Source organism: Odontesthes bonariensis, chromosome 24, assembly GCF_027942865.1.
Source record: "Odontesthes bonariensis isolate fOdoBon6 chromosome 24, fOdoBon6.hap1, whole genome shotgun sequence".
Taxonomy (NCBI): Eukaryota; Metazoa; Chordata; class Actinopteri; order Atheriniformes; family Atherinopsidae; genus Odontesthes; species Odontesthes bonariensis.
The window spans coordinates 11,402,389-11,417,552 of record NC_134529.1 but is presented as its reverse complement, the minus strand read 5'-3'; positions in this window follow the sequence as shown (position 1 = coordinate 11,417,552).

The following is a 15,164-nucleotide window of genomic DNA, read 5'->3' as shown; positions in this document are numbered from 1 at the left end:
TTAAAACTTGTCCAGCTGCTGTTTCACACAGAGCAATGCACATGTGAGGCAGGTGTTTGCATCATAAAAAACAGGTTATGGAGCAAAAGCCATGTGTCCATTGTCCAAGAGTTATGCAGCTTTTTCCAAAAGTTGTAGAATACCAAGGCACTCATCTTCTTAATAGTTAAAATGCCTTTATTTTATGGGCAAAACATGATTAAAAACACTTTTAGAAGTGTTTTTTAATCATGTTTTAATCATGTTTTGCCCATAAATCAAGCATTGTCATCGAGCTACCTGAGCAGCTGAAATCTTTATTACATCACTTTATAAATCACCATTTATTAAATAAAAAAAACGTTTCCACACTAAAGTTGGTTATTAAATAATTTACCATAGATATGTAGGCTACCCAGACAGACCAGTAGAGCTGACTTATATCTTATAATAACGAATGTACAAAGTGATGTAATAAAGATTTCAGCTGCTCAGGTAGCCTGGCCTAAATGACTGCTACCTGTGGCCTAAACGACTCCTCTGTTGGCCTAAACGACTGCAGGGGTGCCTAAACGACTGCGGCCTAAACGCCAATGGCCTAAACGACCTGCTCCCCTGTCCACAACCAGCTGCGCTCAATGGGTAATCAGCTGCTGCTCGCAAATGGATGCTGGCATTTGGGGCACTTCATTTAAACTTGGATTGCTGTCACTGCATTTTTTTGGCTTTCTGCTTGCACCCACCACCTCCCCTGCTCCACTGACTTCTCATGCCAAACAATGTCATACTGTTGTTCATTGTTGCTTGCTCTGTTCTAGGGGGTTTGTTGCCTTTAAAGCAAATGGAAGGCACTCCACCTGAGGATGCTGCTGTTCCCTGTTTTGGCTTCCATGGAGCTCATGGAAAAGTCGGGAACTTCCTCCGAACAGAGCCATACCGCAAAACACAATTGTATGCATTCAGAATAAGATTCTGAAATTCATCTCTGTTCTCGTCTCGTTTTGACGAGAGTGGTTCTGACAGAACTAGTGCTAATTACCACATCCACAGTGCAGTTCCTATTGAGATTAATGTAAATAAACATGAACACAAGGGATTGAGTGTCAGCAACTATTGATGATGCGACATTTTCACCTGATATTCCACGTTTACATAGCCTGCATGAAAAACAGTTAGAATGTAAAAAGCTATTTTTTTAGCTGCAGATTTGTCTGGTAGAAAAGAACTTTTAAATTTTTAATTCCATTTTCTTTTAAATTATTAGCCTTTTAAATTACAAGCATACTTGGTTTCACATAACACAATGTCACTGCAAAAGAAACAATAATTAGATATGATATGTAGTCTTTTACTTAAAAATGATGTCCCCTGTTTCCTCCACACTCTTCCATGAAACAGTTCTGGCCTGTATGTCAACAGGAATTGGGCAGATCGTTAAATCGACGGTCTCAAAGTCTCCAGTTCCAGAAGGGTCATCTCGGTCCAACCACTCTGTCCAGCCCACTGCAGTGAAGTATTACAGAGGAAATCATTTGGCAACAGGAATTAGTTGAATTAATTTGATAAAAATGATGTGTAATATGACCAAAAAAAACCCCATTTAAAATAAACTTTAAGATAGTTTGATCCAAATTTGAAAAAGAAATAAAATCAAAAGTTAAGAGTAATAAGAGATTAAGATAGACTCAATGTAAATGTTACAAAAGGTTTCATTTGCCCACCAATCGTAGACAGATCGTCACAAGGTGATTCTGGGTCTGTAGTTAGGGAAAGATATGGATTGTTTTGAAAATCTGTGAACAAATTTATTACCAATAGATTTTTTTTACCATGTATTCTTACAGGTGTCTAGAAACACCTCACAATTTATCCAAGGCCAAATCCCATAGGAATTTCCTGGACAGCCTTTCAAAGTTGGGGTGCCCAGAAGGCCTATGTAAAAATCGGAACCTGACAGATTGAAAAAAAGGATGCAGAATGGGTCATAACTTTTGAAGTTAACTGCATACAGAGACAAATTAACACATTTTTCCATACAATACTGACCCAGTGAATACACATAAGTGGTTGTTTTTGATATTTGACCACATTTAAATTGCGTTTTTGGTCAAAAACAGAAAAAAATGTCCTAAAACGTGTAGAAATTCAACTGTCTTTTCATTATTTCAATGTTTTACTGTGTGCTTTTCCCCCACTTGCTCTTCATTTCTCATTTACAGTATTGATTTTATTATTTTATTGGGTATTAAGCTGAAATAATGCCCTGAACTTAACATTTTTAACCCTTTAATGCCCTAGACTGGAAACCGGACAATGATAAAACTCTCAGAATGTGGGATAGCTTTTTAAGTAAACTGCATACAGACACAAAGGAACACATTTTCCCATACAGTACTGACCCAGGGAATGAAATTAAGTGGTGGTTTAACAACAAAAAAACCTTTTGACCACATTTACACTGCATTTCTAGACAAAAACGGCAAAAATGGCCTAACGTGTCAAATCAACTGTGTTTTCATTCTTTTAACTGTTGCTGTGTTTTTTTTTCACCTTATCTGGCTGGTCAGTTATCATTTACAGTATCAATTTGGTTATTATATTGGTATTAAGCTGAAACAGCATCTCACTATATTTTAACCATTTGCATCAAACCTGATAACTCAAAATTGAGTATAAAGTGGCATTACTTTGATGTAAACGAAAGTGTGACCAAGGGTAATATTTGACATCTGGACCATATAGTACCAAAAATGTCAATACAAGCTCATTTCCACATTGAATTATTAAAAAAAGTAACCTACCTTGTGAAAGAACACCACAAAAGTTTTGGAATGTTGGAATGCCAGTTTTGGAATTTTGGCGCTGTGGCAGTTGGTGACCATCAGTTGGTACCTGAAGACATCTGACAGTTAAAAGGTCTCTCTTTTGGGGGAAAAACAGTAAGTATTTGAAGCTATAATTAAGTATTTGAAGCTAAAATTATGATTACATTGGTATTATGTATTTATGTATGTATGTATTATTTATGTATTGGTATTAGTTTAATTTAACTGTTTTTACTATACAAGTTATGGAGTCAAATCACTATTCTTGATTAGCAGCGCTGGTGCTTTATAGCTAGCTAATTTTGTTTTGTTTTTAGGCTCATTGAGCAGTTAACTAATGTATATTATGGGGAAAAAGAAACATAACACAGCGAAAGAAGGCTTGTCTTTAGATTTGGCTACCATCAAAACTACTACAAAAGCTTTACTGGGAAATTAGATTGTTTACACTATATAGCCTATATTATAATGATGTAATACAAATAAGATAAGTGTCATTGCACTCAGTCTATTAATGCAGCTCTCTTTGGCATATTACAGTTGCATATTCGAGAAAGGGAAAAAAAATCACCAAGCTGTTTTATCTTCTAGGACAGTATGGAATCGGATACCACCGATTGCCATGGTCTGAGGTGCTTCATCTGTGGTGGTTCTGGCACTGAGGGGCAAAAACTATCAACGGTCAGCCAGAAAGGTTACGAGCAGCTATTATTTTATTGTGAGATCGTAGATGATGCAGTCCTGATTAACAGACTACGTGAGGACTGGAGGTAAGGAGATGACCCAAAGCTGATGTATCATTTGGATTGCAGAACCAATCTGTATCATTATTCAAGACGTGTATCCACTCAAAAAAGTACACATTTTGTTTAATTCAGTCAATTTTGTGGCCACTTTCTGACAATCCTTTCAACTAATCATAATATAGCAGGTACATGCTGTGCCATGAATGAAAACTTCATGATCAGGACAAAAGATCAGACAGGATGAACAAACGCAGCAGGGCCTCTGGGCCAAGCACTTCAAATGCTGGTGGTTCTACAGCACATCTGGTCTACCGTGATGTTTGTATCCTCTGCAATAAAAGCATTGATGTTGGAAAAGTTGAAAAACATCCTGGTAAGTAATCTAGCCGTCCATGTCCACATGAATAGTTTGAAAGATTTCTAAGATTTCTTTGCCATAGTAAGACACTTAACAATATAAATCATGTGTGCTTATAATGCAGATAAAGCCCGGAGGTTGTATCGTGCACCTGACAATCGCTTCCAGGGCCGACTAAAAGAGCATTTGTTGGAGACAGCTAAGAGACGAGGGGATGCCTGGGGAGTGGAAGTTGCTGGTCGCCTGTCCGGAATAATAGATTTGGTTGCTGAAGAGGCACTGTATCATCTTAAGTGCCGGTCCTTGTTTGAGAACCCAGTAACCAACTCTGAGGTATTACTTTTCAAGACCATAAGTTTCTGACTCTAAGTTACTGAAGCCCATTATTTCAATTAAAAAATATTTTCCACCTCCAGGTTGGACGGCCCATAGATGAAGAGAGACAGCTACTGTTTGAAAAACTATGCACATGGTTGGACGAGGAAGTGGAGCACGGAGTAACAAGTCTCTCTGAAATCCACAAGAAGATGGAAGAGCTTGACCCCACGGAGGACAAAAGTCTTACATATGTACGACGGTATCTCAAAAAAAAGCTTCAGGGACGTTATGAAGAATCACTCTGCTTCACATCAGATGAGAGAAGAGGGGACATTGTGTGGCTAAAAGACACTACCAAGTCAATACTACGAGATTACCGCCAACAGGTCATTGACCCCATACAAACCACTGATGATGAAGCACTCAAAGAGGTCATCATTTCCACTGCCATTCACCTAATCTGTGGAGATTTGGCAAGAGTTCCACTGGACAAAAAGCAGTACCCATCAGTAGATAGCATGACCAATACACAGAACCAACTGGAGTTGATTCCTGACAGCCTCAAACAGTTGTTGAAGGCAATTGTGAAAACTGATGAGAAGGTAGCAATCTGGGGACAGAACCTGCTGAAAGCATACCGCCCTCGAGCTGGAGTGATGCCCTCCCAACTAGGCCTCACAATTCAGCTTGACCACATGTTTGGATCTAAGTGGTTGATTGACCGTATTCATAACTTAGGATACTCTGAATCCTATGCTGAGCTTCATGATTACAAGTATTGTTACTTGAATGTGAAAAATGGATGTGGTAGCTTTGGTGAAGATACCATAATCACAGACGAGGATGGAAGGAATGCTATGGAGGTAGAGGAAGCAGAGATGGATGCAGTCCTATCTACAGAACACTCAGAAGACCAAGAGGAGAGTGGTGAACAATTGCATGAGGAAAATCAGAGAACCCTCTCAGTCCCTGCAGAGAGCACTGTTCTTCAATTTGTTGGTGATAATATAGATCTCAACATTGTGTCACTACAAGGAAACACATCATTCCATGCAATGGGCATCATCAGAGTAACATCTCCTGCTCCAACAAAAAGACAACAAGAGCTTCACACAACCATACCAAGGAGAAAAATGACAGTGCATGAAAAGGTAGCAGCTCTCAAAGTAACAGAGGTAAACATGCAGTTCTTTGTACCAAAAAGTAAAGAAGGATTGGCAGACATCAGGTTGATTCCCATCGCTGAACTCCATCAAGACCCACCAGCACTGAAGTCTGGAGACATTGCTTGGATGGCAGGATGGGCTATCCAGAACTACCACACCACATTTGAACACCACAACTGGAATGGGTTTATGAAACTGATACACCAACCTGGATGCAAGGAAAAGTCCCATATTGAATTTCTGCCCATCATTGAGGGGGACCCCAATGACTACAACACTATTTATACCACTCTTATGGAGTGTACACGCAGTGGTCAGACTCCTGCTGTGATCACATTTGACATGCCAATATGGATAAAAGCAACGCAGATAGTTCTCCAATGTGATCTGCCGATCATGACAAGGCTTGGAGGCTTTCATCTCCTGAGAAGTTTCCTGGGCTCCATTGGGGAAATCATGGCAGACACTGGACTGGAAGAGATGATACAGTTGGTCTACCCAGGCAGCAACACAGCAGAACACATTCTCTCAGGCAGGCCTTATGCCAAGTCCATCCGGTTTCACCTTCTTGCATCAGCAGCAATTGCCAAGTTTGTTCTGAAAGATGTTGTTTTCAGTGAGCAGGAGTATGAAGAAATGGAGAACTTCATCAGAACAGCAAAGGAAATGCAAAGAGGTAATTTGCCCTTTCCTTAACCTTCTCCATTATGTAGGAAAATATCATTTTAAATATAATTTTAAATTTAACTTATTGTTATTTTAAATTATTATTACATGTATCATTATGGTAATACAATGTAAACTCTCTCTTACAGGTTCGATGGACAACCCAAGAATTGTCTCACTGTTCAAAGAGAGGATGGAAGAGAGATTGAAAACTCTGGCTGAGAGAGGAAGGACACCTGCACTCTGGGTCTGGTATTACGGCAGAGTGGACCTCATCAAGTTATTTATCAGGAGTGAGCGTGTCCCAGACCACACAGCTCTACATAGGCCTTCTGGGCACCCCAACTTTGAAAGGCTGTCCAGGAAATTCCTATGGGATTTGGCCTTGGATAAATTGTGAGGTGTTTCTAGACACCTGTAAGAATACATGGTAAAAAAAATCTATTGGTAATAAATTTGTTCACAGATTTTCAAAACAATCCATATCTTTCCCTAACTACTGGGTAAACAGAAGAAAACAAAATTCAGTGGTTTGAATTTTAATGTGAAAACAGTCAGTAGAGTCAGGGCTCCTCAACAAACAGAGTCTGAAACAGCATCTAGATGTGATACTTAATAAAATCAAGTTAGGCTTACCAGTATAACCTTGTACCACAGAATCTGGCAAACATAATCATAATGATTTGTTAAGTAATTATATGCTTCACCACTAATTTAAATGAAAGTTGTTGAAATTGAAAATTGTTACTGTAGTTAATGAAATTAACTTACCAATACACGATACTGCAACAATGATAAGACTCAGCTATGATAGAATACAAAAATATGAAAAAATCATCACAGAAATTTTTTTTTTTTGTATGTATGATCTGTAGTTTAATGACAATATTACATTCATGTTTGGATATTATATCTATAGCAACATAACATATACGTTACCAGTTTAATCATGACTGCAGAGAATAGATGGAAGTTCTTAACAGCTGCAAACACAAATTAACAGATATAAAATTGATGTATGTCTTTAATACAAAAACATACAAAATCATATTAATAGTAGTTCTATTGAAAAATTTTATTTAGAAATAAACAAAAAACCTTAAGAAAAACAAATATTACATTACGATATATTAGTTCAAAAGATGCAGTTTTTGTACCTGGTAAAACGAGAACAGACTCACCGAAGGACCTCTCAGTGTAACAAGATGGTTATGTGAGCCACTATCACGGGCATTTTTATAGTGACACACAATCTTTCTGTGGCTCCAAGTACATTCTTTTAACCCAATGACTTGATAATGGGTAAAGATAAGGTTTTCAACCAGAACATTCCTCTGTGGTCATTTTAAAATACTTTTTGTTGTATTTTTGCTGAGTGAAACACAAGAGAACTACATGCATCATGTACCCTGACACAGCTTTTCCCAATCCTGGTCCTGAAGATACCTATCGATGCATTTTTTCTTTTCTATTCCAACACACTTGATTCTAATGAATGGGTCCGTATCTGACTTTTGCATAGCTTGATGACAAGAGGATCCAAGTGTAGGTGAAAATAAGAATTTAAAGCTGCAGTCTGTGGGATCTGTTGTTGTCATACGTAAAGTCCTAATTTTAGGCATCTTAAGAGTTTACATGATCTATCAGAAGGCTTGAAGTTGAAAACGGTGACCTCCGTAGTCGCAAAATGCAAGAAATGCTTATTTTTTAACCGAAAAATAAAAAGTTATTCAACTTCCTGTCCCGCCCCATCAAAACACATGAGAACTCGTGCACGTCTACGTGCACGCCAGATGCGCGTACACGATTACTCATTCATCAACTCACCTGTCATTTGCGATCATGGAAGACACAGTAAGTAGACTAGCCCGTAATGAAGTTCAATAGTCTAGATAAATAAGCGTGGGGACGAGCCTACCTTGTATCGCGCGTGCACAATCAGTGATTGACAGGCAGCAGAGCCCAGCTCGTAACCTGATTGGTTACCTTTTACCGGTCCGGTCTGCAATTTTGTAAACAAACCTGCTGGCTTTGGAGGGACCTAGCGGGACATATAGGGGACCTAGAGAACTCATTTTTTTTGTATTGGGGTATTTAATGTACTACTTTCAGAATCCCCGGACAGTTCCAGGCATTATGCTTGAAAAAGAGTTGCAGACTGCAGCTTTAAGGACACTTCATGCGTGTTAGGTAAAGATGAATGCTTTTTAATACCACCCTCTGATAGTCACTGTATCAGGAGCTACAGTTCAACAGATTATCTTTCTTTCAGACTCTTCTTACTCACTATCTGAACACATAGTAATCAAGGCTATGTCTCAGGACGGTACAAAATCTACAGCCCTTATCATTTCTCTAGCTTTTTCTCCTTGAAGTCTCAATGATGTTGGAGACGCTTCTTTAAAAGATGTGATCTTTCAAACATTCAAACATTTGAAACGTGTTGAATCTAGGGAAGATTTAAGATTTGGTTCACAGCTTTTTAGCGTTTGACCTATCATCCACATGCAAACATAGTTTTTGGACATCGATAACAAATCTTTTAGAAAACTTCATCCAGCATGAAGATATTTAGAAACTTAATTAAATATCAGAGAAAACACTCAACAGGATTTACCATTCCAGTGTTGAAAAAACAATAAGAATTTTTGGCATTACATTTTCTGATAAACAGGGTTCCAGGCGGAATTTTTTTCACTTCCGAGACTAGTGCTTTGAAAAGGATTTCCGAGACTGAAAATAGAAACACCAGCTCTAAATTTAGGAGCACTGTTTAAACTGATGAATTCTTACTTTCAACTAACTGGGCAATAACTAATTATTCATCATGGAAATCAATCATTAAGTTATCATGGAAATGTAATAAGTAATAATGTACACATACACATGCAAATGTACATGGTGGATGGATATTTATGACTTTTTTCATAATTACTGTACAGTTACATATTTGTATTGTTTACAATGTGTGTATTTCTATTGTTATTATTACGTTTGTTACTTCTAATATCGCCAGTTTAGCAGTGAAACAAAAGTTTTCCGTTTGATAATAAACATTGTATATCTGAATCCGACTAAACAGACAGTTTACAGAAATGACCATATACCTGGTTTATTTTAGAGGGAAAATGTCACTGTTTGAAGCATTTTTTATGAGAAAAGGGAGTCATTGAGTTAAACTGTTTAAACACATTTAAACACTGAGGTAATAAAAAAATCATTCCAAGATTTGTATCCTTTCTTTTAAGAGGAAACAGCATTTAGGCATTTCTGTTGGTTAAATTGTTTAAATTCCTAAAACAGTTTCCGAATCAGCTTTATTTATTTGTCTTTTTAGATAATTAGATGAGACCCATAAACTGTAGCAGGTTTTTTTTCCCTCAAGTTGCTCAAAAGCTCCCAGTCCCCTGTTCCACTAGAACTGTCTCAGTTGAAATATTTGGTCCAGCACACTGTGGGATCAAACAAAGAAAAGATTGCAGCAGAGCCAAAGCACCATTTTGAATGAGGTCCTGTGAACACAACGACAGACAATGCGAAATTCTTCTTGCATTAGCAGCTTAGGTTTACTGTATAATACCATACAGTTATCAGCACATCAAGAAGTAAGGGGGGGTAGCTGAAGCGAAATTAATAATCATTGCATTTTCTTTTAGATTGGTCCAGTTGTCCTGCAGATGAATCCAGAGATTGTGTCACAATACAACTACTTGAACTTTCACACATCTTGGCCATGCTTGTGGAATGTCTCAAAAGATGGCAATATCCTTAGTACGATCCTGCTGAACTGTTCAATGAGAATGGTTCATAACTGACTGAATGACCCAGAAGTATCCAAGTGGCAGCTATGATAAGAGCAGATCAAATTCTAAATGCTAAGGATACGAGTTTAAATGCTTTCTTGCACACCAGATACACTAAATCATGTGGTATAAAGTGACTCAAACTGATGGTGCAGTAGCGATATTGAAAGGGATGCTGAAATTTCCGTCAAACCACTTTTTTGTAAATTAACGTGAAAACAGGTAGCAGCTTGTCACGGGTGGTTATATGTGGACCCAAGGGACGCACAGAGCCGAAGTGGGAAAAAACAAAAAAGGATTTATTTTAGTCCAAGAATTTAACCAAAAGAGACTCTACAAAAAGGGTAGAGCTTAGGCGGGGTGTTGGAGCAGAGGCGTGGAAGGAGCAGAGCAGGCCCAGGCAGTCTTCACGAGGCAGCCGTGCTGAGGAGAAAAAGAATACAGTTCAATTAGACCAAATGGTACTCGAGGACACACGCATTGCTCAACAAACTTCTACCATAGGTAGGTGAATAATCCAGCATCGGCGCGTCGACCAGAAACTCCTTAAGAAGGGTTGTTGATTGCGCCGATCAGGAACAGGTGTGCCTCGTAAAGCTCCAAACAAGCATGTCAGCTCTGCCTCCCACATGCACACCCTCTGCAGGCAGAAGAGAGAAGGGAAAAAGAACCCCAGAAACAAACAAAGAAAACTACCAAAACAGGGCACAAGCCAGAATCAAAACCGGAGTATGACACAGCTATTGATATTGTGACATTTGTTTTTATGGCTTTACTTTTTCTCTTCATCATTGTGAGAATGCATTAAGCATTCTCACTATTAAGTTCCTGTTTCTCTTTATTGTGAGAATGCATTAAGCATTCTCACTATTACATTCCTGTTTCTCTTTATTATTATTCCGTATTATTCCGTATTCTTCCGCCGTTTTTCGGCATTCAACTACTCCAGCATACTTTCAGCTATTTCAACAAATGTGGTATCAAAATGTTCAGCTCTTTCAGCTCTTTTCTGCTATTACTTTTGGTGTTTCTAACTTTTCAACTTTTTAAGATATTAAGCTTTTTGTTCAACTTTTTTCCCCATTAAAAGTAATGGTAAATCTTCAAATCCTTTCAAATCCTTTCAAATCCTTTCAAATCGTAACTAGTTCAGCATACTTTCAGCTAGAGACACCATTCAAATTTTAAAATGTTCATAAGACATTCAGCTATTACAAAATGTTTCATCTTTTAAAAATATTCGGCCAATTTTTAAATATGACAGTTTCAAAAATATAAAAATTAAGTTCTTCAAATCCTTATCTTCAAATCCTTTCAAATCCTTCAAATCCTTTCAAATCCTTTCAAATCGTAACTAGTTCAGCATACTTTCAGCTAGAGACACCATTCAAATTTTAAAATGTTCATAAGACATTCAGCTATTACAAAATGTCTCATCTTTTAAAAATATTCAGCCAATTTTGAAATATGACAGTTTAAAAAATATGAAAATGAAGTTCCTTCTTGGATTTTAGAGTGAGACATTCAGCAGTGCTGATAAGTTTCAACTCTTCAAACAAATTACTATAACTTTCATACAGTTTAACTGAGAGAAACAAATTATACCTTAAAATGTAGGAAAACTTGTCCTCTTTCAGCCAATGTGACTCCTAAAGAGCTCACATGGACAGATTTTGAACTATGAGCCTTTAAGCTTGAACAAATTCTCAAATTCTGAGGAAATCTGCCATTTTTGAATCAGCTTCAAGTGTTTCAAACTGCTTCGATTTAAATATAGTTGACTCCACAGATGTAAAACTACTTTGCTAAGTTCCTCTAAGCCTTCTGCTTCTAATGGTGTTAAAATTATTTTTCTAGCTGTTCAACTTTTCTCACAAGACGTGTTAGAAGACAGTCTGCGCCTCAGATTTGTCCCGCGGCTGCAGCAGCTAGCTCTGTGTCTGTCTGTGTAGTCTGTAAATAGGTTATATGCACTACTAGTTTCACAGAACGAAATGGCTTAATGGTAACATTAACAGCGTTTCGTGCAGGTGGCCCAGGTTCAATCCCCATCATGTCAGACCACATTTTTAATTTTTTTTTTATATATAACTATTTAAGCATACTTTCAGCCATTTCAATTGTTTCTAGCTTAAGTTTATCTTCAAATCCTTTCAAATTTTTCAAATCCTTTCAAATCCTTTCAAATCCTTCAAATCTTTCAAATCCTTTCAAATCCTTCAAATTCTTCAAATCCTTTCAAATCCTTTCAAGTCCTCCAAATCCTTTCAAATCCTTTCAAATCCTTTCAAATCCTTCAAATCCTTTCAAATCCTTCAAATCCTTTCAAATCCTTTCAAATCCTTCAGATCATTTCCATCCTTCAAATCTTAACTACTTTAGCATACTTTCAGCTAGAGACACCATTCAAATTTTAAAATTTTCAAATCTTTTAGCTTTTTAAGATTTTTTTTTATTAAGGTAATTCAGCTCATGCATTCTCACAGCTGTTTCGCAGGAACAGCTCTTTCTAGTTATTATTCCGTATCATTCCGCCGTTTTTCGGCATTCAAATACTTCAGCATACTTTCAGCTATTTCAACAAATTTGGTATCAAAATATTCAGCTCTTTCAGCTCTCGATGGGAAATATTTTTTGGTGTTTCTAACTTTTCAACTTTTTAAGATATTAAGCTTTTTGTTCAACTTTTTTCCCCATTAAAAGTAATGGTAAATCTTCAAATCCTTTCAAATCCTTTCAAATCCTTTCAAATCCTTCAAATCTTAACTAGTTCAGCATACTTTCAGCTAGAGACACCATTCAAATTTTAAAATGTTCATAAGACATTCAGCTATTACAAATTGTTTCATCTTTTAAAAATATTCAGCCAATTTAGAAATATGACAGTTTCAAAAATATGAAAATTAAGTTCTTCAAATCCTTATCTTCAAATCCTTTCAAATCCTTCAAATCCTTCAAATCCTTTCAAATCGTAACTAGTTCAGCATACTTTCAGCTAGAGACACCATTCAAATTTTAAAATGTTCATAAGACATTCAGCTATTACAAATTGTTTAATCTTTTAAAAATATTCGGCCAATTTTGAAATATGACAGTTTAAAAAACATGAAGATTAGGTTCCTTCTTGGATTTTAGAGTGAGACATTCAGCAGTGCTGATAAGTTTCAACTTTTCAAACAAATTACTATAACTTTCATACAGTTTAACTGAGAGAAACAAATTATGCCTTAAAATGTAGGAAAACTTGTCTTCTTTCACCCAATGTAACTCCTAAAAAGCTCACATGGACAGATGTTGAACTATGAGCCTTTAAGCTTGAACAACTTCTCAAATTCTGACGAAATCTGCCATTTTTGAATCAGCTTCAAGTGTTTCAAACTGCTTGGATTTAAATATAGTTGACTCCACAGATGTAAAACTACTTTGCTAAGTTCCTCTAAGCCTTCTGCTTCTAACGGTGTTCAAATTATTTTTCTAGCTGGTCAACTTTTGTCACAGGACGTGTTAGAAGACAGTCTGCGCCTCAGATTTGTCCCGCGGCTGCAGCAGCTAGCTCTGTGTCTATCTGTGTAGTCTTTAAGTAGGTCATATGCAGTACACATCTTACAGAACAAAGTGGCCTAATGGTAAAGCTACTAGTCTTTCTTTCATGTGGCCAGGGTTCAATCCTCAACATATCAGATTTTTAAAAAAAAAATTTTTATAACTATTTTAGCATACTTTCAGCCATTTCAACTGTTTTTAGCTTAATTTTATCTTCAAATCCTTTCAAATCCTTTCAAATCCTTCAAATCCTTTCAAATCCTTTCAAATCCTTTCAAATCCTTCAAATCCTTTCAAATCCTTCAAATCCTTCAAATCCTTCAAATCCTTTCAAATCCTTCAAATCCTTCAAATCCTTCAAATCCTTTCAAATCCTTTCAAATCCTTCAAATCCTTTCAAATCCTTCAAATCCTTTCAAATCCTTTCAAATCCTTCAAATCCTTTAAATCCTTTCAAATCCTTCAAATCCTTTCAAATCCTTCAAATCCTTTCAAATCCTTCAAATCCTTTCAAATCTTAACTACTTTAGCATACTTTCAGCTAGAGACACCATTCAAATTTTAAAATGTTCAAATCTTTTAGCTTCTTAAGATTTTTTTAGCAAGGTAATTCAGCTCATGCATTCTCACAGCTGTTTCGCAGGAACAGCTCTTTCTAGTTTTAATCTACTATCTTGTACAAAAATTCCATGTTTACATTGTCTGCATGAAACACAGAATGTCTAAAGTCATTTCTTAGCTGCACATTTCTCTGTTGGAACAAACTTATGAAGAATTCTTTCTACGATTTTCGCTCCGAACATCAGAGGGTCTCAAAGTCTCCAGTTCCAGAAGGGTTATCTCTGTCCAACCATTTCGTCCAGCCCACTGGAATCAAGTATTACAGAGGAAATCATTTTGGCAACAGAGTAGTGGAAGGATCTCTGTAAAATTCATGATGTGTAATTTGACTTAAAAAAAACCAAACAGCTATGAAATGGATGAAATGTACATTTGGGCAAAAAACAAAAGAAAGTTAGATCCAATGCAAATGTCACAAAAGGTGTCATTTGTCTATCAATCACAGACAGATTGCCGCAAGGTGATCCTATATTGGGTATACAAAAGAAAACTAGGTTCAGACTTTATATAATGTAGTGAACCACATTATATATACCAGATGGGAAGAGTTAAATTGAACAATTAGCTGTGATTTTAGTGAGTATCAATTGTGCATAAAGTGAAGTATGATACAGTCTTTACAGTGTCACAGTTTTCTTACAACTACCTATCCTACCACCATAAAGCCTAATTTACAGTCGTCCGGGAAAGGCCACAGTGGTTGCGTAAAACTTAGCGGCAGTGGGTGGAAGTAGCTGAACATATCACTTTTCCACATGTTTGAGCTTATTTAACAATCAGTATTATACTCATGATGACTGTTGCAATACAGGGACAGCATAATTGTTATCAACTCATGATAATTGTAATGTTTACTTCACGTGAGGACACTGTCCTGGAACAGTCCCTTCTGTTTCTCAGATAAGAAGCTGTCCCACCACACATGCATATATATGTATATATTTCCACAGTCTATTGTTACTTTGAAATTACCTTTTTTGTATTTGGCTTAATAGAGCACACAGTATCTGTTTTACACTTTACTTCACATTTTATCCGGCAGCTTTTATCTTCTATCACTTTAACTAAAAACACGAGTGAAGTTTTGCTGTCTGACTGCCTCTACATCTTACATGCTTCTGATCACCAAAAGCCTTTTC